This window comes from Herpailurus yagouaroundi, unplaced genomic scaffold (genome assembly GCF_014898765.1).
Source record: "Herpailurus yagouaroundi ecotype Mexico unplaced genomic scaffold, PumYag 29, whole genome shotgun sequence".
In the NCBI taxonomy this organism is placed as follows: Eukaryota; Metazoa; Chordata; class Mammalia; order Carnivora; family Felidae; genus Herpailurus; species Herpailurus yagouaroundi.
The window spans coordinates 98,672,298-98,698,024 of NW_024412377.1; the positions used below are offsets into that span (position 1 = coordinate 98,672,298).

The following is a 25,727-nucleotide window of genomic DNA, read 5'->3' on the forward strand; positions in this document are numbered from 1 at the left end:
TGTCGAGGCAAACTACCAGGAGTGACGAATTCTTCCTTCCTCAGAGTATTACATTATGCCACTTTATAGACCCTAACTGTAAGGATTCAGTTTACTGACATGGAGAAAGTAAAACATCACACACAGCATAATCCTGGTTTTGTGTAAGAATATATACATTTATACGTGCTGAAAATGTCTTGGAGGGATAGCATCAAATATGAAGTAGTGGATTTCAGGTTGTTTTTAAGTATGGGTTTTTATAATAAACAAGTACCGTTTTATGGGAGAAAAACATTATTTTCTGAGCACCTACTATGTGCTCGGCACCATGCTAGACAATTATTATTCTGAAATCTTGAGTACAAGTTTTTCTTAAATGTGAGAACTACAACATCTCTATGGTTTTAAGATCTGTTCCTTTATTTAGATCTTCATTTCCTTATCTTCATTTTATATGAGGAATAAACAGCTTACTCTTGCCCATGTTTACCATGAATAAACTCATTTCAATTGAACCTCTTCAAATCAACTAAGGAACCCCATAGCATGCCAAGAGGCAAACCGTGATTCACTCCAGGAATGAGCTTAGGTGTTCAGCGGCCAAAGCCATCTCACTGCTTCAGCTGTAAGCATAGAGCAAATATTTGTCTTTAATTACTGTGCTTGGATTTCTAAGAGGGATTTTTCTCTAGATTACTGGACCAAGGGTCTTGGCCTCATGTCTATGGATCCAATTTTGTTTTTGTCCAAGAAGATGTAGTCATTGGAAGTTTATCCTGCAGTCTTGGAAGTTTATCCTGCAGTCTACACACTAGTTCGGTCCCTGTCAATCCTATGGAACACCTTCAGCAAGCATAAAAATCCACAGGGCGGGAAATAACTCAGTAATAAACCAAGGACCAAGACGAGGCTTTATCAGTTAATAACAGCAGAGCTCTCATTATGCTATAATTTTGAAAACTAAAAGTTTCCCTTTCTCCTTTCTTCCTTTTCCTCCATGCTTGATTCCTGGTGGGCATGGTCTGTATCTTCTCCAAAACATGACTGAACTGTTCACACTTTTCTCTTTAAAGTTGATCCCTCAACCCTAGCATCATTGCATGAAGCAAAGCTGCTGGGGGGCTTTGGTCTTTTACCAAACTAGCCAGCATAAAACTCAAAGCCCTCAGATGACAGCTCAAGTGAGGCTCTTGGTCCTCTGTAGTAGGTTCCGCTTGGAAAGGCAGCTTCTGGACAGTGGGTCCATCCAATAGGCCTGGCACACCTCATAACAGCCCAGGGCCTCAAGTTCCGGAACCCATGGACCAGTAACAAGTTCCTTCCATGTTTTCCTGCTACCTTCAGGTCAAAGAACATGAGACCTCATGCTTCTTCCCTTTAGACAAAACAATATACTGCAAAGCGTTACTGCTGGTAGCAGACCCAGCATATATGCACAGCCCCAAGAATGACTCCATTGAAAAAGGACCAGCACCAGACCTCCTGTGTCACTAGGACTCTGCATCCCACCGGCCACCCAGCTCTACCCTAAAAACAGTTTTTAGGGGCCACCGGGATGGCTCAGTTGGTTAAGTGACCAACTTTGGCTCAGGTCACAATCTGTGGTTTGTGAGTTCAAGCCCCACATCAGGCTCTGTGCTGACAGCTCAGAGCCTGGAGCCTGCTTCAGATTCTGTGTCTTCCTCTCTTTCTGCCCTCCCTCATTTACACTTTGTCTCTTGCTCTCTCTCAAAAATAAGCACTAAAAACAAATATTAAAAAATAAATAAAAAGTTTTTGTCTGAACCAGACACGGCCCTTCAAAAGCAGTGTAACTACTAGGATTTTATTTTAAAGCTAATAATTAAGAAGCAAAACCAATTTGGTACAGTAAGATAAATTTGACTGATAATCTAGGGTATCTCTTCATGGTCTCTGTGCCCTCTTTTGGATTTACTGCACCCACCACATATGTAAGCTCTCCTCCAACAGGCCACCTGTGAATGGTTTCTCCAGCAAAACTGGCTCCCAAAGTGGTCATCCAGGGGCAGAAAATAAATGAAATAAGTAGTATAAAGTTTGAAAGGAATAAAATAAGAAGTGACTCACTTTGGAAGGCTAAGGGATAGGGAGAAGGATCCTTGCTGGAAGGGCACAGACCATCCAAATAAATAATTCACTCTTTACCCATACATTTCTTTTTTTTTTTTTTAACATTTATTCATTTTTGAGATTGAGGGAGACAGAGCATGAGCGGGGGAGGGCAGAGAGAGTGGGAGACACAGAATCAGAAGCAGGTTCCAGGCACTGAGCTGTCAGCAAAGAGCACAATGCAGGGCTTGAACTCACAGACCGCGAGATCATGAAGTCAGACGAGCTGAATCAGACGCTTAACCGAATGAGCCACCCAGGTGCCCCATAACCCATACATTTCTGTATAACTTTGTAAATAACCACCATGTGCATGAAGTACTTACATAGATAGCTTGCTTTTTTTTTTTTCTCTGTTGACTAAGAGCTCACAATATATTCCTGATGAAATCTCTCCAGAACAAATCCTGTGGAACAGTGTAATGACTGTTGGCACACAAATGACTAGATTCTCTTCAAGGAAATTATTCTCATTATTGTCTCCTATTCATTTAGGCCCAGAGGACCCAATTACATTTCAGCTTTTTATGTTACTGAATTTAGACATGACACAGGTCAAGTCACTTTTTTACATAGGTCTCTTGGCAGGATAAAAGCCCTGAGAGGTGGCATTTGTGGGTTTTTAATATCAACATTAAAAAGAAAGTCAATTACATTTTCTTTATAGGTAAGGAAATAATGACTCATTTGGAGTAATTCTGAAATACAGTCTTTGCATTATTGTCAACACTGGCAAATCTTTTAAACTATGATCCTTTCTGCCATGCATTTTATGTCTTTAGAAAATACGATGCTTTTGCTGGAACTATCAAATAAGCTCAGTATGTTACCTCCAGGGGACTGCAAGATTTGAACGTACAGGAAGAAGTGTTCTAAAAGGAGGACAAAGACCTTCTCAATGACTTCTGATCACAACTCAGAAGAAGAGGGAAGGAAAAACCCCTGAAGCTTATTACTTCATTGGCATGAGGTAAAATTTTTCATGTATTTTATTTCTTTTATTTTGGGGAGGTAACTATTACTTTATTGCTTTATTTATTTTTGGCGCTAATGAGGTAACAGGCCCAGGGTTGAGAAGGTTGATAGACTGACATGTTAAAATGACTTACATGTTTGGTACAGTGGTATGAGCTTAACAGTATTTTCTCATTTAATTCTCAAAATCCATTTCATTATTTTAGCCACGTGAATTACAATAGGCTAGATTATACTGTGGTATCAAAGAGACCCAAAATCTCAGTGGCCTAATATTATAAAGGTTTATTTTTTTATTCATACCAAATTCACTATGGTGTGAGGCGACCTTCCAAGGCAATTCCTCCTTGTGGTTACGTAGCAGTCCAAGCCAAGAGAAAGGCAGGGGGAAAGTCACAGGAGACTCGGGCATGGGTTTTTAAGGTCTCAGCCTGTAAGTTACACACACTGCCTTCACTCAGCCCAGTGGCCAGACCTGGTCACATGGTCCCACTTCACCATAAGGAGGTGGGAAATCTAAGGAAGCAAATGGGTACAAGTTATACAGGCCTTTTTAAACTTTGCCAAGAGAACATCACAAGATGATGGGAACACTCCTCAAGCCCCCCTCTCTCTGCTAGTGACTCTGCTAGTCACTTTCACAGGAGTGACCTTAGGGGGAGACAGGCAATGGTCACTGAGTAACAGTACATAATTTTCGAATCGACACTCGACCTAGAACATATCCTTTTCTTGCCATGACAGGAAAGACCCTACCGTCTTCTTCTATGGCCCCAAGAGTCCCTGGCCTGCAACCAACATTTTAACCTCGGCCTAACCCAGCTCAGCAGGAAGCTGCCATCTGAGGCAGGGCCCAGGAGAAGTGGTGCAAGTTTGGCCGACCGTCTTCAAGACCCCTGCCTGTCACATCTCTACCCACCTCCTCCCAGCCCTACTTCACTGTAGCACACTCCACCTCCAACACCAGCTGAGGGCCTTGGGTTACCAGCTCCCTTAGTCCTGACCTACACTTAGCTTCCTGTCTCTTGGCTTGCCTTTTCCTTCTTAGTCTGTGCTCCCAGTCATCTGACCTTGGCCTCTGTGTCCAAGCCAGGTCAGCTAGCCCAACAGAACGGCAGAAGGTCTCCTTGCTGGCTCTGAGGGCAGGCGCAAGGCAGAGACCAGCAGAGGTAAACCAGCGGCAGGCATATTCACAGGCGCACCACTTTGCAGAGTGCTGTTTCTAACATGGGAGCCTCACTGCCTACATTTCACCAGTTTGTCAAAGGGTATTTATGAACATCAACAGGAGACCACATACTGATGACTCTGTAACTGAGCCAAGATTCTACACTTCAAAGAGTGAACTCTGAGCAAGTACAGAGGCACACATCCTCAGTTAGTGTATTAGTTCTGAGTCCAGGCAGTCAAGAAGTCTGCCAAGGCCACAAAGCAAGGAAAGGAGGGGGTCACAGGTAGCATAATGCCAGCACCCAGGAGGAGAAGAGGATGAGACAAGAATGCGAAGAGAGACACTTCCTAGCTGCTCTGACCACACTGCTTTCCCCAACGGCCCAGGGAGGAAGGACTGCTGACCGACAGTGCAGATTTAACCATCCAGTGTTTACCACGTGTCAAACACTTGTGTGCACACACGTCCACACATGGTAACAAACACATGCAAATACATGCAGCAGGCTAACCAATTCACAGAAAAGTTGGCTCTCTAGGGGGAAAAAAAGCCCTATTTGTAGCATTTGCTGATTGTGTCGTGTAAATACTTTCACTTAAATTAATCTCAAACTCACACGGTTGGTCCCTGACTGTATCTTTTCATTGTGAATGGAAAGGGTGTGTGAGTGGCAAACTCGATGAGTCTCTGTTGGTCTTCCCATGTCTATCGCTCGCTTTTGTCTGACAGTTTAATGAGATACAGAATTCTGGTTGATAGATTTTTCCCTCAAACTTTGAAGCTAAGAGAAAGGAAAAAGTACTTCTGGTTTTCAGGGCAGAGAGATCAAGGAGGCAAGCAGGTCATGAAAAACAGGAGGACTTTGAGACTGTGTTGGGAGAAGAAATTCCAGACATACGGAACAAGAGAATCAAAGGAATGGAGGCCAGGTCACAAAGGTACAACGGCAGAGAAACTTTAGACTGGGAGGGCTGGGTTCAGTCCCTTAGAGGATCCCGGAAGGAATGTGCCCCTCCCCACCCCTTGCTTTTTTTACCTGTAGGCACCAACCACACTGTAGGTTTCTGAGTGGAGAATTCACACAATCAGATTTAAGACTTGAGAAAACAAAAAATCAAACATCTGGTTTGTCTACTTTCTGGATAGATAAGAATAGATTTAGCAAAACCAAAACAAAGACGCTGCCATGAGTAGGAACTAGAGCACTGAAAACAAGTGGGAAAAATATGTCACAATGAACAACAACAACAAAAAAAAAAACGGACCAAAAAACCCCCACAAAGCCTGGCCTCGTTTCAATGGAGAGGCAACTCCAAGATGAAAACCAGCTGGTGCAGGTCAGGCAGATGAAAGACAAAATCTGGAGAGAAATCAAGGCAGTTGAGGATGGCTAATTTGCCCGTCACTGCACCATGTTCCCCGCAGCTGACTGCCACACTGCAAGGTATTTTCAGCTTCAGGAGGTTTGCTAGAGAACCTGCACTTGAGTTTTAGAGCTTCCCTCAAACAGGAAGCAAGTGAGAAGTCAGGAAGAAAAGCAGCTGACCTGGAAAACCCTTGCTACCCCACCTGCCAGGCACAGCTGCTCCAGTGCCCCCACCATGAGGGCTGTCCAAGCCCAGCTGCACCCCGGCACCCCTAAATGGCTCTCCTCAGCACCCTCCCCTACTGCATAGCATTTACTGTATTACTCCTTTCTCCTTGGCAAAACCGAGTTTCCTGAGGACACAGAGTCTGTCTTCCTCACCAATTTCTTCCCAGGATCTATAAGGTATTCAGTAAATAAATGCAACTGAAGCAAACTGCCTAAAATCACACAAATTTTAAGTAGCGGAGTCAGGACTGAGACTTCATTTCTCCCCTGGCACACCAAGTGCCATGTTCTTCCATCATGCTCCAGAATTTAGAGAATTCCGACTGCACTTTTCTGTCACGAGTTTCTGGGCGTGGTTCTGATTTTGCAAAACACATGATCCAGTCTCCACCAATCCCTGCTCGGGTCCTGGTTGTCCATACTAACAGGGCTGCTGCCAGGACTAAGAAGAAGAAAGTCAAGTGTGTGTGTACGTGAGTGTCTGCGCCACTGTTTGGGGCTTCCTTAACTTCCACCTTCCAAAAAACAAGCTCAAAGTCTGAATCTTCCCCCACTTCAATGACTTCGTATTTGGAATCCCTTCCTCCCTGCCATCATCAGTACTGAGTGTTCACACAGGTGAACACACACACACAACTCAAAGCAAATATGACTTCACTTCTATGGAGAGGGGCGACTCCCTGGTAAAGGTCATTTCCATCACCAAAGGGAGCTGTAGGCTCAGGAAGACTCATTTTTAAATGCCCTTAATCAACTGTGCCTGCTGACCCATTGCCTCTGACTTTAGTACTGAATCCTCTCAAGGTGTTCCCTGTCCACCCTCCATTCCCCCGCCAAATTCTTTCTTTATTCCTCTGAGCAAGCAAAGGTTGTGTATCACTTTTGCCTTTTTAATAGGCCCAAGCCTGCCCTCTGGCTTTCAGTCCGAAAGGCACCAGTACGGACTATGAGGACGCACGTGCCTGTCTCGTTCTGCTCTCCTGTCTCATCCACTCCTCAGGCTCCCCTGCCCTCAACACATCTAACACGCTTCCTTCCGTCTCTGTCAGCCATGGGGCCCTCACCGTGGGCTCTGCCCTCACATCAGCCTCCAGGCCTCCCCTTGCTTTGATTCTGGTCACCCTAGAGCATCTCCTGGCAACTCTGCTGCTCAGAACTTTCAGGGCCCAGTAGGTGGTTCTGACCCTCCCCTCAACTTCCTGCTGCCAGTCTCTGATCTAGAAGTTTTCATGTGCTTTGCATTACAAGTACCTGAGGTTTATTAAATGTATGTATGTCCGGGTCCTACTTCAAACCAAGAGAATCACAATCTCTAAGGATGGGTCCCAGGCATCAGCGTTTTTAAAATCTCAGGTGCTAAGCTAGGGTTTAGAACCACTGGTCTATTCTAAGCAAACTTGTCTGTTGTCAACAGCAGACTCAATTACGTGTTAATTCATTCAAGAAATAACAACTGAGTAATTACCTCGTGACAGGGACCAAAATCTACCCAAACACCCTCTCCAAAATCACAAGATCACTTAGAGCAAATCCTTTACATGTGATGATTTCCCCAAACCAATGACCTCTAAATTAAAATTAAAAAAAAAAAAAAAAGTATGTCTGTGTTATAAAACACATATATGGAAGATTACTTACAGTCATGGATACAGTGGGTGACATATCTAGTGATTTTTTTAATGCTCTGTTTTGTGATCTCTTAGAACAGTACATTAATTTGCCAGCATGATGTTTCATTGCAAAAACATACAGATAACTACACATCAAAATATATCACTGTCAAAGAGATCGATTTGCCTCTGAAATTTAAAACTCTATTCACCAAAAAATAAAGCAAAATCAAAAAACACTAATAAAAAGGGAAAAAGGGAAAGCCCAAAAGATAAAAAATCAAAACCTCAGGAAACAAGCAAGCATTAGTAACCAGAACATAACAAAAACCTCTAAAAACAATCAGGGAAAAACGACAACCAAAAAGAAAGTTGGGCAAAAGATTTGAAAAAGAAACTTGCAAAGAAGGGAATGTACGCATGAAAAAATGCTCAATCTTTAGTAATAGGAAAATACCGTTAAATTACAATGAGATCCTATGTCACACCCAGCCAGTTTTTAAAAGCAACAGAATGGGAGAAGTAGGAAGTCAAACAGTATCATGGGCCAGAAGGCTGACCCACAGGAACTCATACACTGTTGGTGGGTGTGTAAATTGGTCCAACCACTTTGATAAATCTTCTAAAAAAGATGTAGAAGTGTATGTTGTACAATCCAACTCCCATGTGATCTCTGTGGGTTTCTCTGGGGGTATCTTGGGAGGCATTTACAAGAATATTTGGAGCAAATTTTTAACATAAAATTTGGAGACAGCATAATCCAAAATCCATTAGCATGCATCACCAGAAAAAATATTTTGAGGACTATCCATATAATGGAATTATTATACAACGAAAATATCTCTTCTAAGAACTACTCATTCAAAATGGATGAATCTCACAAACCTCGAGTAAAAAAAAAAGATCTAGAAAAATACATAGCTTAGAACACCATTTAAAGTTTTAAAATATTTAAAATACTGAATATAGTTTAGGCATATTTTAACAGTCCAGAGAAAAGCTTATAAATTTCAATTAAGGCCAAGTGGTCCCGCTGGCGGAAAGGGGAATGTATATAGATAGGAAAGGAACTACCAGGGGCTTAGGAGTGACTACCTAGGTGTCTAAAGATTTATATTTTGTAGTTTGTCTATCTTAAATACTGCAAAATAAATTTATAATATATTTTATTGGAAAAATCTATTTTCTATTTTTGAGTTAACAGCAGTAACACTATACAAATAGCCTACATATACTATTTCTTTCCTTCTAAAATCTTCATATGGCAAACTAAGGTACTGTGATTAAAGTTCCTCAGAACAGAGATAAAATTTCCTTGAAACTTAGTAAAATGAAATCCTCGAAAACTGGGCTGGGATTCAGGGGCCTCACTCAAGAGAACTGCTCTGTGACTCAGTATGAGGGGGCTGATGAATCCCCCCCAAACATCAGCTCATGTAATAGTCACAGCAACCCCACTTTTTAACTGCAAAAGACTTTAAAGCTTCCTAAAGGTTAAGGAACTCACCCAAGGGGCTAGAGTTGAGATTTAAGCCCAGACCCATCTTACTTAGAAGGCCATGCTCTTACTTATATATTCACTTATATTTTGATTTGTCCTAGAAAAGTCTTAAGATGATATGCAAAGAAACTAAGAAAACTTTTTAAATGATTTACAATTAGACAAGATCGGGCCCGTTCAGGGTGGTATGGCCGTAGACTTAAATGATTTACAATTAAATGAAAGATCTGGGGGCACCTAAGTTGCTCAGTCGGTTACCTACAGGAAGGAAGGAAGGAAGGAAGGAAGGAAGGAAGGAAGGAAGGAAGGAAGGGAGGGAGGGAGGGAGGGAAGGAGGGAAGGAGGGAGGGAAGGAGGGAAGGAAGGGTGGGAGGGCAGAACGAAGGGCGGGAGGGCGGAAGAAAAGGCTGAGAAATAAGAAGTACTGAGAAATGAAGTGGGGAGATCCTTACCTACAGCCTACGTCACAGCCAACACAGCTGTCAGAGAGAGAGACGCAGCCCTCAGCCACTGCCATATACAAGATGAGACAGTGATGGGCTCTCCAGCACTGTGTCTTACAATGCCCCCCACCCATGACTTCTTCTCCATTTCCCAGACACTGGTGCTAACAAGGCTGTTCTTTCTTACCAAGTATCAGTGCTTCCCTCAGCCAAGTGGAAAAGGTGATCATCTCTCATACTGTGCCTGGAAAACACTGCAGCAAGAAAGGACAGAGACCATTGAGGTCATCCTCATGTTAGCGCTGAGGTGGTAAAAGTCAACACCAAAGATATCTGGATACCATCAGATCCTAACACACAAAATGTGGCCAGCATAGTCTAATGGAGGAGACATTTTCTCCCCCGCACACACCCCACAAATCAGATGACAGATATTATTTATTTATTTACTTCTCAAGTTTATTTTTATTTATTTTGGGAGTGTGTGTTTGAGCAGGGGGGGGGCAGAGAGAGGGGGAGAGAGGGAGGGAGGAAGGGAGGAGGAGAAAGAGGGAGAGAGGGAGAGAGAGAATATGAATCCCAAGCAGGTTCCACACTGTAAGTATGAAGCCCAACACACTCAGGGCTCAAACCCGTGAACCACAAGATCATGACCTGAGCAGCTGAAGTTGAGTCAGATCAGACACTTAACCGACTAAGCCACCCAGGCACCCCCAATCAGATGACAGAAACTATTTAGACAATGTAGTAAATTCATCTACAACCATGAGAAAAGAACTCCACCTGATAACAAATACACATTCAAATAAAAAGAAAAATGGCCAAGTAAACAATCCATGAAATGGTGAGTACCCGAAAGAGGCTAGCACAAGGAAACCTTACAAAAAATCAGCTTCAGAGGAAAAAAAAAAAAACCTAACCATACTTAGATATGATTATGTCAAAAGGCTTTACATTATACATGCAGTCCAAGAACCAAGGCATCAGCCTTCACAAATGTAACAATTCTGACACTATCATTGGGTTTAGTGTGTATAAACTTAACACTATTCCCAGATTCCAAAGGTCAAACCCAGAGTCCGACTTGGAAAGCAGAGGAATGTACAGGCAACCGCAAAACGTGACATCTCTCAACTAACTTCCTTCCTTTTATTAGGGATATTACTGATAATGGACACTGCCGGATGGCTTGAAGCATTTACAATGACATTGTATAACAGAGAACTAACAAAGCAGAGTCCATCTCTAATTATTCAGGAGGCAGTTACCCAGATTGTGGAAAAACCCAAGCGTTTCTCATGCTCTTCCAGCCTACTCTGTGCCTTCTCTGGAACATTAAATGAAGGCAGGAAAAAGTGAAGGGGGATGATATTCAAATCAGTCAATTCTGCTACATGGTCAGCAGTTCTGGTAAGCAGATTTGATGGCAAGGGAACAGAAACCATCTGCTAAAAATGGGTTTGAGATTTCCTGTGGATTTCAATCATCCATACTGCCTCTGTCCTCAATTTTGCCATTGATAAGCTAGAGTTGTCTTAGAAAACCGACAGTGAAATGTCTCCGCTGCTTGGCTCCAGGACATCACGCTAGGGACCCAGTGACACTGAAACGACTCTGTATTTTTCACTACACCTAGTACTGCACCAAAAGTTCAACCACATACATTTTCCTGACTCTGGTTTGTCAGGGCCACTCACACTGAAGTAAATTGCAAACATCAGTCCCCGAGTCCATGGATCATATGGACACTGGGGTTAATGAAACAGTGTCAAGCTCGGATTCCCAATTAAAAACAAATCCCATTTAAAAATAAGTATTTCCGGCGCCTGGGTGGCTCAGTCAGTTGAGTGTCTGACTTCAGCTCAGGTCATGATCCCCACAGTTCATAGGTTTGAGCCTCATGTCGGGCTCTGTGCTGACAGCTCAGAGCCTGGAGCCTGCTTAAGATTCTGTGTCTCCCTCTCTCTCTGCCCCTCTACCATGTGCACTCTGCTTCTCTCTCTCTCAAAGATAAATAAACACTTAAAAAAAATTTTTTTAAGTAATTCATGAGAAGTCACCTATAAAATGCAAATGTCCCCTTTTTTGCAAAAGAAAGTTTTACTTATTTGGTAAAAACAATAATTTCTAAACAGTTACTCATAAAAAGCACCATTCACAGCCTAAAGATGTATGACTTAAGTCAAACACTACACAATTAAAACCTCAACATTTTTACCAAGTTAGCAAGCAAGACAGGCACCCATGAGATAGTATCCCAAGAGCCCTGTGACCTCTCCTGTTTACATAAGGTTGCACACAGCAGCAGTCATGTCCCCAGAGTGCCCTGGCCCTATGGCTCCACAGGGCTCACATCAAAAGCCAATGGGACAACACCCACAGTCTTATTTCTTCTTTTCCAAAAATACTGTTTTTTTTAGATTCAGAGATAAGGAACTTAACTGAGCCACCCCACCCAGGTACCCACAGAGACCTTAAAATTTTAAGTGGAAAAAAAAAACCCCATAAGAACACTGAAGAAAATATATAGGTGAATACTTGTATCATTCAAGGGCCTGGAAGGCCTTGCTGAAAATAACAACAAAGACATAAACAATGAAGGAAGTGATGGTTAGAGTTTTGCTAATAAAAATAAATATGTAAGAGTATAATAAATATAAAATTACAAACGAAACTGAGAAAAAATATTAGTAATATATGATAGAAAACAAAGTGCTATACTTATTAGAGTTCTTCAAAATTTAATAGGATAATTGTTAAAAAGCAAGCATCCCCATCAAAAATGGGACAATAGGGGCGCCTGGGTGGCGCAGTCGGTTGAGCGTCCGACTTCAGCCAGGTCACGATCTCACGGTCCGGGAGTTCGAGCCCCGCATCGGGCTCTGGGCTGATGGCTCGGAGCCTGGAGCCTGTTTCCGATTCTGTGTCTCCCTCTCTCTCTGCCCCTCCCCCGTTCATGCTCTGTCTCTCTCTGTCCCAAAAACATAAATAAACGTTAAAAAAAAAAATTTTTTTTAAAAATGGGACAATAAAGGACAGACAATTCACAAAACACACACACAAATAGGCTGTAAAAATTATGCAACAATGCTGGGCCTTTCTGGCAATCCAAAAACGTGAATCAAAACTAGATTCCACTTTTGCTCATCAAATTCCAAAGATTTTACAATAATGATCCCCAATGCTGTTGAAGGTCTGAGGAAGTAAGTATTTTCTTTGCTGGAGGGGAGGAAAACTGTCCCAGTGACTCTGCATTCCTTACCACACCAAACGCCTTCCTGGGCTACGGTAACATAAATGGTTAGAACTTTCAAATGTGTCTGAGACTCTTTCAGTTGCCACCCCCTTTCCTCTGTTGATACATCCACCATGATGTTTATCATGTGATAATTCTGCCGCCATAACCACTAGCTGTCAGAAGCAGGAGGATCCTAGGAAACAAATGGCAACTCCATCCAACCCCAGATAGAGAACCAGTAAATGATCAGCTGTGACAGGTGCATCCCAGCACCCAACACCCATTTCCATCTGCTACAACCAGGACTGACAGCTTTTGATGAGTGGGTGCTTAATACATCATTAAAAAACCAAAAAAGTCCTTTGTAAATCCAAGATTATTCTGCTCCTTGGCACAAGATGCAGGATGCTGGAGAACCAAAGCTGCCAATGTTGCTATTTGGTAAAAGGTTTTCAATGTAACGCCAAATCTGGTATCCTTTTCCCCATGTGTAACTAAGGGGCAATAACACATGCTCCTTGGAGGGCAGATGCTGAGTCTGTATTAATCATGGGTGGATCTCCAGTGCTTGGCACTTCAGACAATTGATAAATGATAGATACTATTTTCACAGTATCTCATTCATTCTTTTGGAAAATCCTTACTGAGCGCCACAGTGAGCCAGAAACTTAATAGGTGCCTTACACTTATAAACTAACTTCATATACTGGATCATCAAAGCATAAGCTCTTTCTTTACATTGCATTAAAATGTAGTCCCCGAACATTTGACTGACTTACATGAAAACACAAATGTCCACTTGTGGATTAGCTAACTTTACCTAACACTTCCCCCACTGTCACAGAAAATCAAGAATTGCTTTACATTCTTACTTGTATTGTTAGGAAACAGTCTTCCAGGTATTGCCTCTGGGTAAATGATAATTGCCAAGAATTTGGGAACTGGAAGGCTCCTGAGGGATCGTCTCCCTTAACCCTTTCATTTTACAGACTGCCCAATAAGGCTTAAGAGGCTATGTGGTATGCTTGAAATGATACACAAGCGAGATGGTAACACTGGGATACAATCGAAGTCTCCAGGTTTTCAGGCCAGTGATACTTCTACCCTGCCCTGCTGTTTCTTCCTGGTACTCACCAAAATGCTTTCCCTTTAATAACAGAAGCAGAGAACACCACATTTTTAGGCCTTGCAAAGAGAAGATTTTAGAATAGGTTTACCTGTGGTCAGCTTTAGTCCCAATCCCAAACGCATGACTGCATATAATTTCAGAATCTATAAATACATACCATATACTTGAGCAAATAAATGGCAGACTAACCACAAAGGTTAATAGCCTTTACTAGCCATTCTGGAAGAGATTATGAATTATTTTTAAATGAAAAGGCTAATCATGAGTTTAAAAATATCCTCAAGGGGCGCGGGGTGCCTCAGTTAAGTGGCAGACTTCTGCTCAGGTCATGATCTCACGGTTCGTGAGTTCTAGCCCTGCATCGGGTGAGCCCTATTTCTCTCTCCCTCCCTCTCTCTCTTCCTCTCTGCCCCTTGCGGTATTCTCCCTCTCTCCTTCTCTCTGTCCCTTGCTCACTTGTGCCCACTCTCGCCCCAAGAAAAATGTCCTCAAACGTCTCATGTTATCATTTGCCTCTACAACTCATCTTCTAAAGCCTTTTACAAAATATGACATAATTTACTCAGTCACAAAAAAGAAGACTAATTAAGCAGTCTCTGAGGCCACTCAACTAGAACACATGTCTTTTAGTGTGGACGTATTTATTAGTCAAAGGCAAGATACAAGGGGCAATGTAAAAATCCAGAGAATAAAAGGAAATGGATGGAGGCAAGGGAAAAGCAGGTAAGAGCTGACATTCATATATAGTTAGGTAAATCAAGGGCAAATTTCCTACCAACAACAAAAAAATTCCTCTTGGACCGGCTAAGATGCAGGCCTGGGTCCCTGAGAAATAATAAAAAAAATTATTAATAATAACTGAGATCAGCAAGGTGTAATAGGGAAAACCTGATTGGGGAACCAAAAGCCTATGTTCTTTCCCAACTCCTACATTAACTAGCTGTGTGATCATGGACAGATGATACCATTACTCTGGGTATCAGTTTCATAAACCGAGAGTTAACCTCAATGCTTCTCAAACTTGCCTCAAACTCAATGCTCCTGTCCCTTGCCCTGCTGCCAGCCAGATGCAATAGTAAATTCTGTCTGGAAGAACATGCCATCACACAAACTCTCAAAGTGCTCAAATATATTTTGAGTGTCCAATATTCAGTAAAAATAACTAGTCTATAATGGGAAAAAAGAAAAAATATTGACCAAAAACTAAAAAGGGAACACAATTAGACAAGTAGAAGTTTCAGATAGTGGAGTTAGCATACACAGACCTTAAAGTAACCACAGTTAATATGTTCAAAGAATTAAAAGACAAGATATAAAATTTTGGCAAAGAGAAGCTATTAAAGATATCAAATGACAATTTTCACACTGAAAAATATAGTAATTAAAAACAGCCACCAACTGGGTGGGTATATAAGGCTCTGAAATACAGGGAGGAGAGAGAAATGGGGGACTGGGATATACATCGGAAAAAAAGATCTAGACTAGAGTACAGGGAGACAAAAGAATAGAAAATATAGGAAGGAGTTTAAAAGATACCTGGAACACAGAGAAAAGGTGTCATATACATGTAATGTCATTGCTGGTCAACTGAGAAAGAGAGAATGGGGAAGAAAATATTTGAAGAGCAAAGAGCTGAGATTTTCCAATACTGAAAAAATAAATCAAGCCACAAATTTAAGAAGTGAGATAAACCCCAGGAATAAAAAATACAAACAAAACAATATCTACTGATATTATTTTTAATTTTTTTTAACATTTATTTATTTTTGAGAGAGCGAGACAGAGCATAAGCGGGGGACGGGCAAAGAATCCAATGCAGGCTCAGAGCCTGATGCGGGGCTCAAACCCACAGACCATGAGACCACGACCTGAGCTGAAGTCGGATGCTTTACGGACTGGGCCACCCAGGCACCTCTACGCGTATTATTAAAGAATAATTAAGAGCAAAATACAAACTGAAAAATATTTTAAGATAGCCAAGGAAAAAGATACATTGCTTTAAAGGAGCAATAATTGTAACACCATCTAACTTCTTGATGGAAATAATGGGAGACAGAATACAATGACCTGGTTATCTTCAAAATGCTAAAATAAATTCCAGGCCAGCCTAGAACTCTATATCGAGCAGCAATATACTCCAAAAATGATAATAAAATCAAACTTGTATAAATATACAAATAAAATCTATATAGCAGATGTATTTTATAATATATATAAAACACAAATAAAACAAAAACAGAGTTTGTCATTACGTGTGTAGCACTAACAAAAAGACTAAAGAGGGATCTTCCATCAAAAAGCAATGATGTAAGGTGAAAGCTCACAGACAGAAAATAATGAGTATCACTGGGAAACGTAAACATGCGAGTAAATCTAAGTGAATACTGAGGGTAGAAAACAATAGGAATGTCTTCTTCAGTTTAAAAAATATAAATAAATAAAATACCATACAAGACAACAAGAACATAAAATTAGTTGGGAAATTTATTCTCAGTTCCTTCTACGGTCTGGAAGGGGTAGAGGTATTAACATTGGACTACTCAGAGTTAATTTTGTAATTTCTACTCATTACAAAAGAACATTAAACAGACTAACAAGGTACTAGAGTGGAGAGACAGAATAAAGTACATAAACTAACAGAAACCAAGAGAAGAAAAATATGAGGTGTGGAACGGGAGGAAAATGAAGCAAACTAAAATAATAGCACTAAATGCCAATATATCGCTAACTGCATTTAATATAAACAAACCTAAGGTTCCACTTCTAGTAAGAAAGCGTTAACTCCTAAATCACCAACCCTCTCAACTGATAACAGTGATAAACTCTAGACAAAAGTGACAACCTGAGGGCTCTGGACCGTGAACAAAGCAGGCAAGATTCAGGAAGGGGACTATCAACTGAGAGAAAGAGCCCAACACCTGTTGTTGAGGTTACCAGTTTTTCAGTTTTGCCTTGAAGGCAGGCCATAGTCACGGCAGGGCAAGGAAGGATCCACCTCTGACAGACAGTTCACCATCAAGCTTGCCTAAGGAACCAGAAGATGGAGTGTGGGGCCACAGGGGTTGCTAGACAGTGAAGGAAGAGTTCCAGCAAAGAGGGAAACCAGAGAAGAATTCTAAACTCTGCCCAAATCTTTGACTGAAACTTGAACAACATATGCCCAAACCAGATTCCAAGGAGCCCAGCTCAAGATCAAATAGCTTAACTGATATTTGAATTGCCTCCACCTCAGATGACAATAGTATTTACAGCAGGTGTGTAATAAACTTAATCACCTGCTAAGACAAACCAACTAAATCAACACTCTTCAGAAGAATCTGGAGTCTTCCCAACACATCAACCACAATGTCCCTGATACAATCCCAAATCACTGCGTATCTGTGCTGACAGCTCAGAGCCTGGAGCCTCCTTTGGATTCTCCCTCTCTCTCTGCCCCTCCCCTACTCATGCTCTCAATCTCTCTCTCTCTCAAAAATAAACATGAAAAAATTTTTTAACTTAAAAAAAAAAAAAGAAAAAAATCACCCAGATATTGGAATGACCAGACAAGGATTTTGAAGCTATTATAATTATGCTCAATGAGGTAAAGAAATATACACTCATAACAAATGAAAAAGAAGAAACCTCAGCCAAAAATAGATAATATAAAAAAGAAATAGAATTTTTACACTTGAAAAATACAGTACCAAAAATAAGTATTCCCTAGATGAGATAAATATCAGAATGGCCATTACAGAGGAAAGAATCCATGAACATGAAAATAGATGCATAGAAATTATCCAGTCTGAAGAAGAGAGGAACATACTGAAAAAAAAAAAATCGAGACCTAGGGATCTGTGGACAATATAAAAAGTCAATTGGAGTCTGGGGTGGAGAAAGGGAGAGAATGAGAGATAAAAGTACTAGAGAAAAAATAGGCTGAAACATTTCCAAATTTGCAGAAAGACCTATGTTTACAGATTTAAGAATTCAACAATATCACGAACAAGAAAGAGATGAGGAAAGCTACGCCTAGGCACATTCTCATCAATCTGGGAAACGTTCAAGATAAAGGCAGCCACAGGAAACTACACACTGTGCACAGTGGGACAGTCCCAACAAATGTTGAACGTTCTTGAGAAACAGTGGAAAAGGGACAACTCTGAAGTTAAGATAGTTCTAGACAAAGGAAAACTAGACAATTCGTTGCCCACAGACCTGCAGTACAAGAAATGCTAAAACAGTCATTTCAGGTTTAAGAGCATAACAGAAGGAAACAATCCTGTTAAGGAATAAATAAAGAGCATCAGAAATAATAAATATAAAAGGTTATTTTACGGGACGCCTGGGTGGCTCAGTCAGGTGACCATCCAACTCTTGGTTTTGGGTCAGGTCATGATCCCAGACTCATAGGAGGGAGCCCCACATCAGGCTCTGTGCTGAGCATGGAGCCTGCTTGAGGTTCTCTCTCCCTCTGCCCTTCACCCCTGCTCTTGCACTCTCTTAAAAATAATAATAGGGGCGCCTGGGTGGCGCAGTCGGTTAAGCGTCTGACTTCAGCCAGGTCACGATCTCGCGGTCCGTGAGTTCGAGCCCCGCGTCAGGCTCTGGGCTGATGGCTCAGAGCCTGGAGCCTGTTTCCGATTCTGTGTCTCCCTCTCTCTCTGCCCCTCCCCCGTTCATGCTCTGTCTCTCTCTGTCCCAAATAAATAAATAAACGTTGAAAAAAAAATAATAATAATAAATAAGAACTCTTCTAAGAGATAATATAGGAGACTACCTTCATGGCCTTGGGGTAGGTAGAGATTTCGTCAACTACTACTTCTATTCATCAAAAAACATTTATTTATTGTCAAACGGAGATGATTTTGAGAAAAAAAAACAGCACAATCATTACTCTGGAAGACTATGCATAAATTGGGACAGTTAGGCACAAACTTAAAATACAGTGACACTACCTACCTACTCATAGATAAATAAGCAACAAGAGTGTGCCTATATGTGCATCAAAGAATGTTCACAGCAACATTATTTATAATAGCCCTAACTGGAAACATCCCAAATGTCCCTTAACATTAAAATAAACAGAGATACAATCATGTGATGAAATACTATAAAAGAACGAAAACAAATAATGCAACACACAATAAGATAGATTCATCTCTGAAATGTGAGACTAAGCAAAAGAAGCTAGACATAAAATAATACATGCTATATGATTTCATTTACATAGGATTCAAAAATAGGCAACACTACTGTATAGATTTATAGATCAAACTAATAAGACAGGGAGTAATGATTGAGAGGTGGTTTCTAGAGTACTGGTTCTATTTCCTAACCTGTGTGATAATTACGTTCATGATAATGCATCAGATAGTATATTTATGATTTTTAAACTTGTCTGTCTGCATATAGTTCTTCAATTAAACAGTTTATTTAAACAAGTAACCTAGACCTAAATGTAAAATCAATGCTACTAAACTCCTAGAAGATAACACAGGGGCAAATCTACATGATCTTGGGTTTGACAGCAACTTTTACACACAACACCAAAGGCATAACCCATGAAAGAAATAATTGATAGGATGGACTTCATTAAAATTAAAAACATCCGCTTTGTGAAAGACAATGTCAAGAGAATGAGAAGACAAACCACAGACAGGGAGAAAATATTTGCAAAAGGACTGTCACCCAAAACATAGAAAGAACTCTTAAAACTCAACAATAAGAAAACACCCTGACTAAAAAATGGGCCAAAGACTTTGGCAGATAACTCACCAAAGAAGATATACAGATGGTTGATAAGCACATGAAAAAATGCCGCACATATCAGTTTTGCAAATTAAAACAAATTATACACACATCTATAAGAATGTATAATTTTTGCAAATTATACACACATCTATAAGAATGCTGAAATCCAAAACCCTGACAACATCAAATGCTGGCGAGGATGTGGACAACAGGAACTCTCGCTTATTGCTGGTGAAAATGCAAAATGGAGGAGTCCCTTTGGAAGACAGTTTGGGGGTTTCTTGCCAAACTAAATATACTCTTACTAAAGGATCCAGCAATTGTGCTGCTTGGTATTTACCCAAAGGAGGTGAAAATTTATGTCCACATATACGCACCTGGATCTTTGTGGCAGTTTTATTCATTGCCAACACCTGGAAGCAAGATGTCTTTCGTTGGTGAATGGATCAGTAAATTGTGGTACATCCAGACAATGGAATATCACTCAGTGCAAAGAAAAAAAAAAAAAAAAAAAGCTCTCAAGCCATGAAGAGACCTGGAGGAAACTTAGAAACTTAAGTGCATATTACTAAGTGAGAGAAACCAACCTTAAAAGACTGCATACTATATGATTCCAACTATATGCTATTATAAAATCGGCCAAACTACTGAGACAGTAAAAAGATGAGTGATGGCCAAGGGCTGGAAGGAAGACGGGATGACAAACAGCACAGGTGAGTGTGAGGGCAGTGAAACTATTCTGTATGATGTTATAATGGAGGACACGCGTCATTATACGTTTGTTTCACCCATTTAATGTACAAAACCAAGAGTGAACACTACTGTCAACTATGAACTCTGGGTGATTATGATATGTCAATGCAGGTTCATCAACTGTAACAAACACACTACTCTGGTGCAGGATGCTGGTAATGGGGAGAGCTATGCATTTTATAGGAAATCTCTGTACTTTAGACTCGTTTTTTCTGTGAACCTAAAACTGCTCTAAAAATAAAGTCTACTAAAAAAAAATACAAAAAACTACTTCACTGCTTATGTACATAATGTAAAAGATTTGCAAAATTCTTGTACTCTCGTCGATAACACATCCACACTTTTATTATTAAAACATATTTGGGGCGCCTGGGTGGCTCAGTCGGTTAAACGTCCGACTTCAGCTCAGGTGACGATCTCGCGGTCCGTGAATTTGAGCCCCGCGTCGGGCTCTGGGCTGATGGCTCAGAGCCTGGTGCCTGCTTCCGATTCTGTGTCTCCCTCTCTCTCTGCCCTTCCCCCGTTCATGTTCTGTCTCTATCCCAAAAATAAATAAAACGTTAAAAAAAAATTAAAAAAAAAACATATTTGAATTACATGGAATTTAATAAACTGCTAGTCTGGGAGAATGCAGTTTATCTGTGGCTTCCTGGTGGTGCAGGCCCAGCTTGGACAGCTCTGGAGATGCCTCCCCGCAAAGGAAGCTCCAGGAAGCACTCCCCAAGCTCAGTCTAGAGTTTAGGTTCTAACTCTCATGACATATTCCTTTGCTTGGCATTTTATGGTTCCATCAAAGGGAATTCAGAACAACCTTATCCAGGAAGCCTTGCAAAGCAGCTCAGACCATTTGCTCTGCCTGGTTCCTCCCTCAGGCCACCAGGCAGAGAATTCTTGACTTCCAGCTTTCCTGAGTCTGCTGGACACGGCTCCACCAGGACTCAGAATTTGCTGTCAGAGAAGACTCACAGCCTAACAGCCTTTCCCCAAACTCCAGCTGCTACTTTGTATGTGCTGCCTGCACTGCTTCCTAAGTGGAAACAGAAGGCCCCAGAAGGTACCAAGGCCCTCAAAAAGAAGAAAAGGTCTCCTGCTAGCACAGGGTTGTGAGGAGGCCCTCCAGGGCACTCTAATGTCTGACTTCTAGCCAGGAATGTTCAATGACATATCAGCACGGGATCAGCAAGCAAATTCAAACTCAGGCAGCGTTCACTCATTTCCAGCTCTATTCCTATCCAAGGGACAGCACACGGCCTGCGAGTCAGGTGGCTCCTTAGGTTCCTGAATTGTGAGCGTCCTACTAGCAAAGAGCTGAAGAGCTCTCCCTAGCTGTCCCTCCTTGGGAAGGTACATCCCACAGGCCAGCGGGGAAAGGAACACAGCTGGGACCATAGGGCCAGGCTGGGGCACTGGCTCTGTCACATAGCTGGCGCTTGGGGGAAGGAGACATGCTTGCAGCCCAAACCTCAGGGTCTGCTTCAGTCCAAGGGGCAGTCTGGTGCAGGCAGGGATGAGAACTCCAGCCTCAGAAGGCCTGGGATTGCATGCACCTCCCCCACCCACTTGGACAATTACTGAGCCTCCTTAACTAAGGTTCAGTCTCCTCGCCTCTCACGAAAGCCACAGTACCTGTCGGGTCGTGTGAGTATCAAATGGTCTAAACTCGCAAGTCTTTAGCAGAGCGTCCGAAATGCAAATTATTCAATAATTCCTAGCTGCCACACTAGCTTCCCCAGACTCTGATGACTTGAGATCACCCTACCTGGCAAGTGGTTGAGTGTTGGAGAAGAGAGAGATGGGGGTGGTACACAAAAGAAGCAAGACTTAGAGTGGGTCAGATAACAATGATATGCATCCCCAGATCTGGAGGGGGTAAACCGAATAACATCCTCCAAAAAGATTCAGGTCCTAATCCCTGGAACCTGTGAATATTACCTCACACGGCAAAAGGGTCTTTACAGGCGTGATTAAGGATCACGACATGGGATTATTCTGCATTATCAAGGTGGGCCCCAAATGCAGTCCTAAGTGTTTTCGCAGGAGGGAGACGGGATGACAGAAGAGGAAAAACAATGTCACAACCAAAGCAGATTAATCTGACAAGCCCAAGAATCCTGGCAGCCACCAGCAGGTTGAAGAGGCAAAAATGAACTCTTCCCATGAGCCTCCAGGAGGAACCAGCCATTCTGACACCTTGATTTTACTCTGGAAGACTCATTTAGATTTCTGGCCTCCAGAACTGTAAGAAAAAGTGCTGTTGTCATAAGCCACTAGGTTTCTGGTCATTTGTCACAGCAGCAATAAAAACATAATGTGAGACTGGAATCCTGGCCAACAATTGGGCATTCAGGCGGCAAAAGTGAGTCCTGTGGGGGGAAAAAAGTGGCAAGACCCTCTCAGGGTCACAGTCATGTCAGTTAGGGCTCGGGGCTGGGCTCGACGACCAGCAAAAATCGCAATGAGACCGGGAGTTGAGGCAGGGGCCAAGTTCTGAGGGCACAGCTGTCATGGAGGATAGCAAGGCATAGGCAGGTCAGGAGCCGCTGTGGCCAAGGGTTTGCCCAAACTTTCTGCACATCAGGCTGACCACAGCAGACACAACTCCAGACCTGTGCCCACATACGTACCACCAGCCTCAGTCCAGGCAGGCTCTGGGCCAGCTGCTCAACGTGTACTCTTCAGGCTGGTACTGGCCTGTGAACTGTTACCCAAGAGTCATGACGTAAGGACAGAAATTTAGAATTAAGCGCCTAGAACTTCCAGCAATTCGGCGTTTTGGGAGAATGTGATCTTAATGCTGCCGAATCTGCTAAGAAAACATTTCAGCTTTCTGCATTCTCTACGTCTTTTTTTAAAGTCATTTTTCAGTAATTGTATTTTTCAGTGATTGTATTTTCTGAGTACTGGTCTGCAGCAAATTTGTAATTAAATACGCACCCACACACTCAGAACACTCGTCCTTTGCTACCACCAGGACTCCCAACAACCACACAGCAGGTGCCTGCTGGTGGGCAGGGAGGGGAGCTCTGTGGCATGCGTGTATCTGACAGTTGTTCCCGCAGAAGGCTTGCAAAGAACCACCTGAGATACGAAGGCCCAGTGCCTCGAGAGCAACACGGTGCCCAGGCCCGAAGGCAGTGTGGTGCTCTGCTTAACACCCAATCACCTGCCCTCTCACAGCCTTGGGAAAGGTCCCAAGGACAAGCCCTTTCCTCCCGCTTTCCTGCTTATTTAGGTGTTTGCAGTTTCTCCGCACTTACGCAGCGCATGCTTACCCAGCACCGGGTGCCCGCTGGGTGACAGGATGAAGCAGGCCCCTTGGGGAACACTGCCACCCATAATGCGTAAGGAGGAAAATGCACACGGTGAAAATAAAATGACTACTCTGCTGTACGAGTAGTACCCATGTTGCCAAGCACAATAGGACGTTCTGCCTCCTTATCCTGTCTTGTGCCTCCACATCAAGGAGGCATGGATGAGACAAGGACTGTCACTCTCACTGCTGAAAATGCAAGGTTTGTTGCGAGAGGCATGTACAAGGTAATGAGTCAAGGGCAGGCTTTGGATGTAAAAGCTGTCTTCATCTCCCACCTTGGTCACCACCCATGAGGGTAACCCTAAAGTTACCAAACATTTCTGAGTGTATTTGTAAAATGTGAATACTAGCATGTACATCACAGGGTTCGTGTGATAATTAAACAAAGCAAGGTCTGAGAAACACATGAGACACAGCCCCTTGCCCAGAGTCCCCAATAAATGATGACTGTATAAAAGGGGGTGCGTGAGGGGGGACACACAAGGTGTCAAGGAGCTCCAAGGACAGCTGTTCCTCTGGCACTCATGGCACAACACATAGACGATTCCTGGGAAGCTGAGAGCTACAGCCACATCACGGGCTCCAGAGGGATTGAAAGGACCAAACATCGAGAACACCGAGAGGGAAAAGCCCCACATAATATAAAAGAAACAGACATGGGAATAGGAGCTCTTGCTCAAGTCACACTTCACGTTTTGGTTTTGGTTTTTAATTTTTTTTTAATGTTTATTTTTGAGAGACAGAGAGAGAGAGAGAGAGAGAGAGAGAGAGAGAGAGAGAGAGTGGGGGAGGGGCAGAGAGAGAGGGAGACACAGAATCGGAAACAGGCTCCAGGCTCTGAGCTGTCAGCCCAGAGCCCGACGCAGGGCTCGAATTCACGGACCAGGAGATCATGACCTGAGCCGAAGTTGGACGCTCAACCGAATGACCTACCCAGGTGCCTCTCACACCTCACAATTTGTAAACGATATAAATAATTATCCTGTTGATAATCACATCACCAAAGAATTGGAGATTTTGCAATTAAACAAGTGTTTCTTTGCTGGTGTCCCCCTGAACCTAAATTCCCCAAATGTAATTTTTATTACATAGACGCACTCATCAGAACTCCACTTAGTCACCTGCAGTTCGTGAAATGTGACATAAAAATATACTAATGAATGGGACAAAAACAATTTAAGAAAGCATTTAAAATCATTTCACAAGCTGGTTTATATTTATTTCGTTTCCGAAGTTTCTAATAATTAAGGTACTACACCAAACACTGTCACAGTCAAGAGCCACAAAGCTTCCCCCAACAGTGAACCAACTGGGAACGTTTTTTGAAATGTTCACTTAAACTAGTACTTATTAGAGAGAAATTAAAGTGATGAAGATTGTGGGGTGCCTGGGTGGCTCAGTCGGTTGAGCGTCCGACTTCAGCTCAGGTCACGATCTCATGGTCCGTGAGTTCGAGCCCCGCGTCGGGCTCTGGGCTGATGGCTCAGAGCCTGGAGCCCGCTTCGGATTCTGTGTCTCCCTGTCTCTCTGCCCCTCCCCCGTTCATGCTCTGTCTCTGTCAAAAATAAACAAACATTAAAAAAAAATTTGAAAAAGAAAAAAAGTGATGAAGATTGTATACTGTTTTCAGTGTTAGTATTAATAATCAAAACTATCCCCTGAGATATATGAAAAATTTCCCTCTCTTTAAAATAACATGGAGTCTTACTATGATCTCAAGTAGAATTGCTCAAAGAGACTTTTCCCTGTGGTTTCTGTCTCAGAGGAACACAGGAGTTGAAAAACTGAAACCGAACAGCCTGGAGCGAGGCCATCATTAGGGCTAGGGACGTTTCATGACAACCCACGAGGACATCACACTCTCTTCTTACCCAGGAATCAGGTTCTTGCCTACCAGAACGTAACCAGAACATTAAGGGCAAGACAATGGCCCAAGTACCAAAGAGGGGATCACTCAGGGGACTTTTGTCTCTAGAACAGGTGGAAGTACACTTGGGTTCTAACTCAGCTGATTATACTTGCAGTGAGGACAAAGTCAGAAGTTACAAAGCCCCAGTGACGGTCCTAGGAAATGGCAGAGAGTGGCAGGCTGAGAAAGAAACGTAAGAGCATGTGGTGCCCAGGAAAACAACTCTGGTGACCTCAGCCTCCAAAG

General features: G+C 42.4%; 1 protein-coding gene across 6 annotated transcripts in view; it reads right to left on the minus strand.

Annotated features, from left to right (window-relative positions):
• The window catches only part of PDE8B (phosphodiesterase 8B), a 270,623-nt gene that overhangs the window by 142,627 nt on the left and 102,269 nt on the right, over window positions 1-25,727 (minus strand). The window lies entirely within an intron of this gene.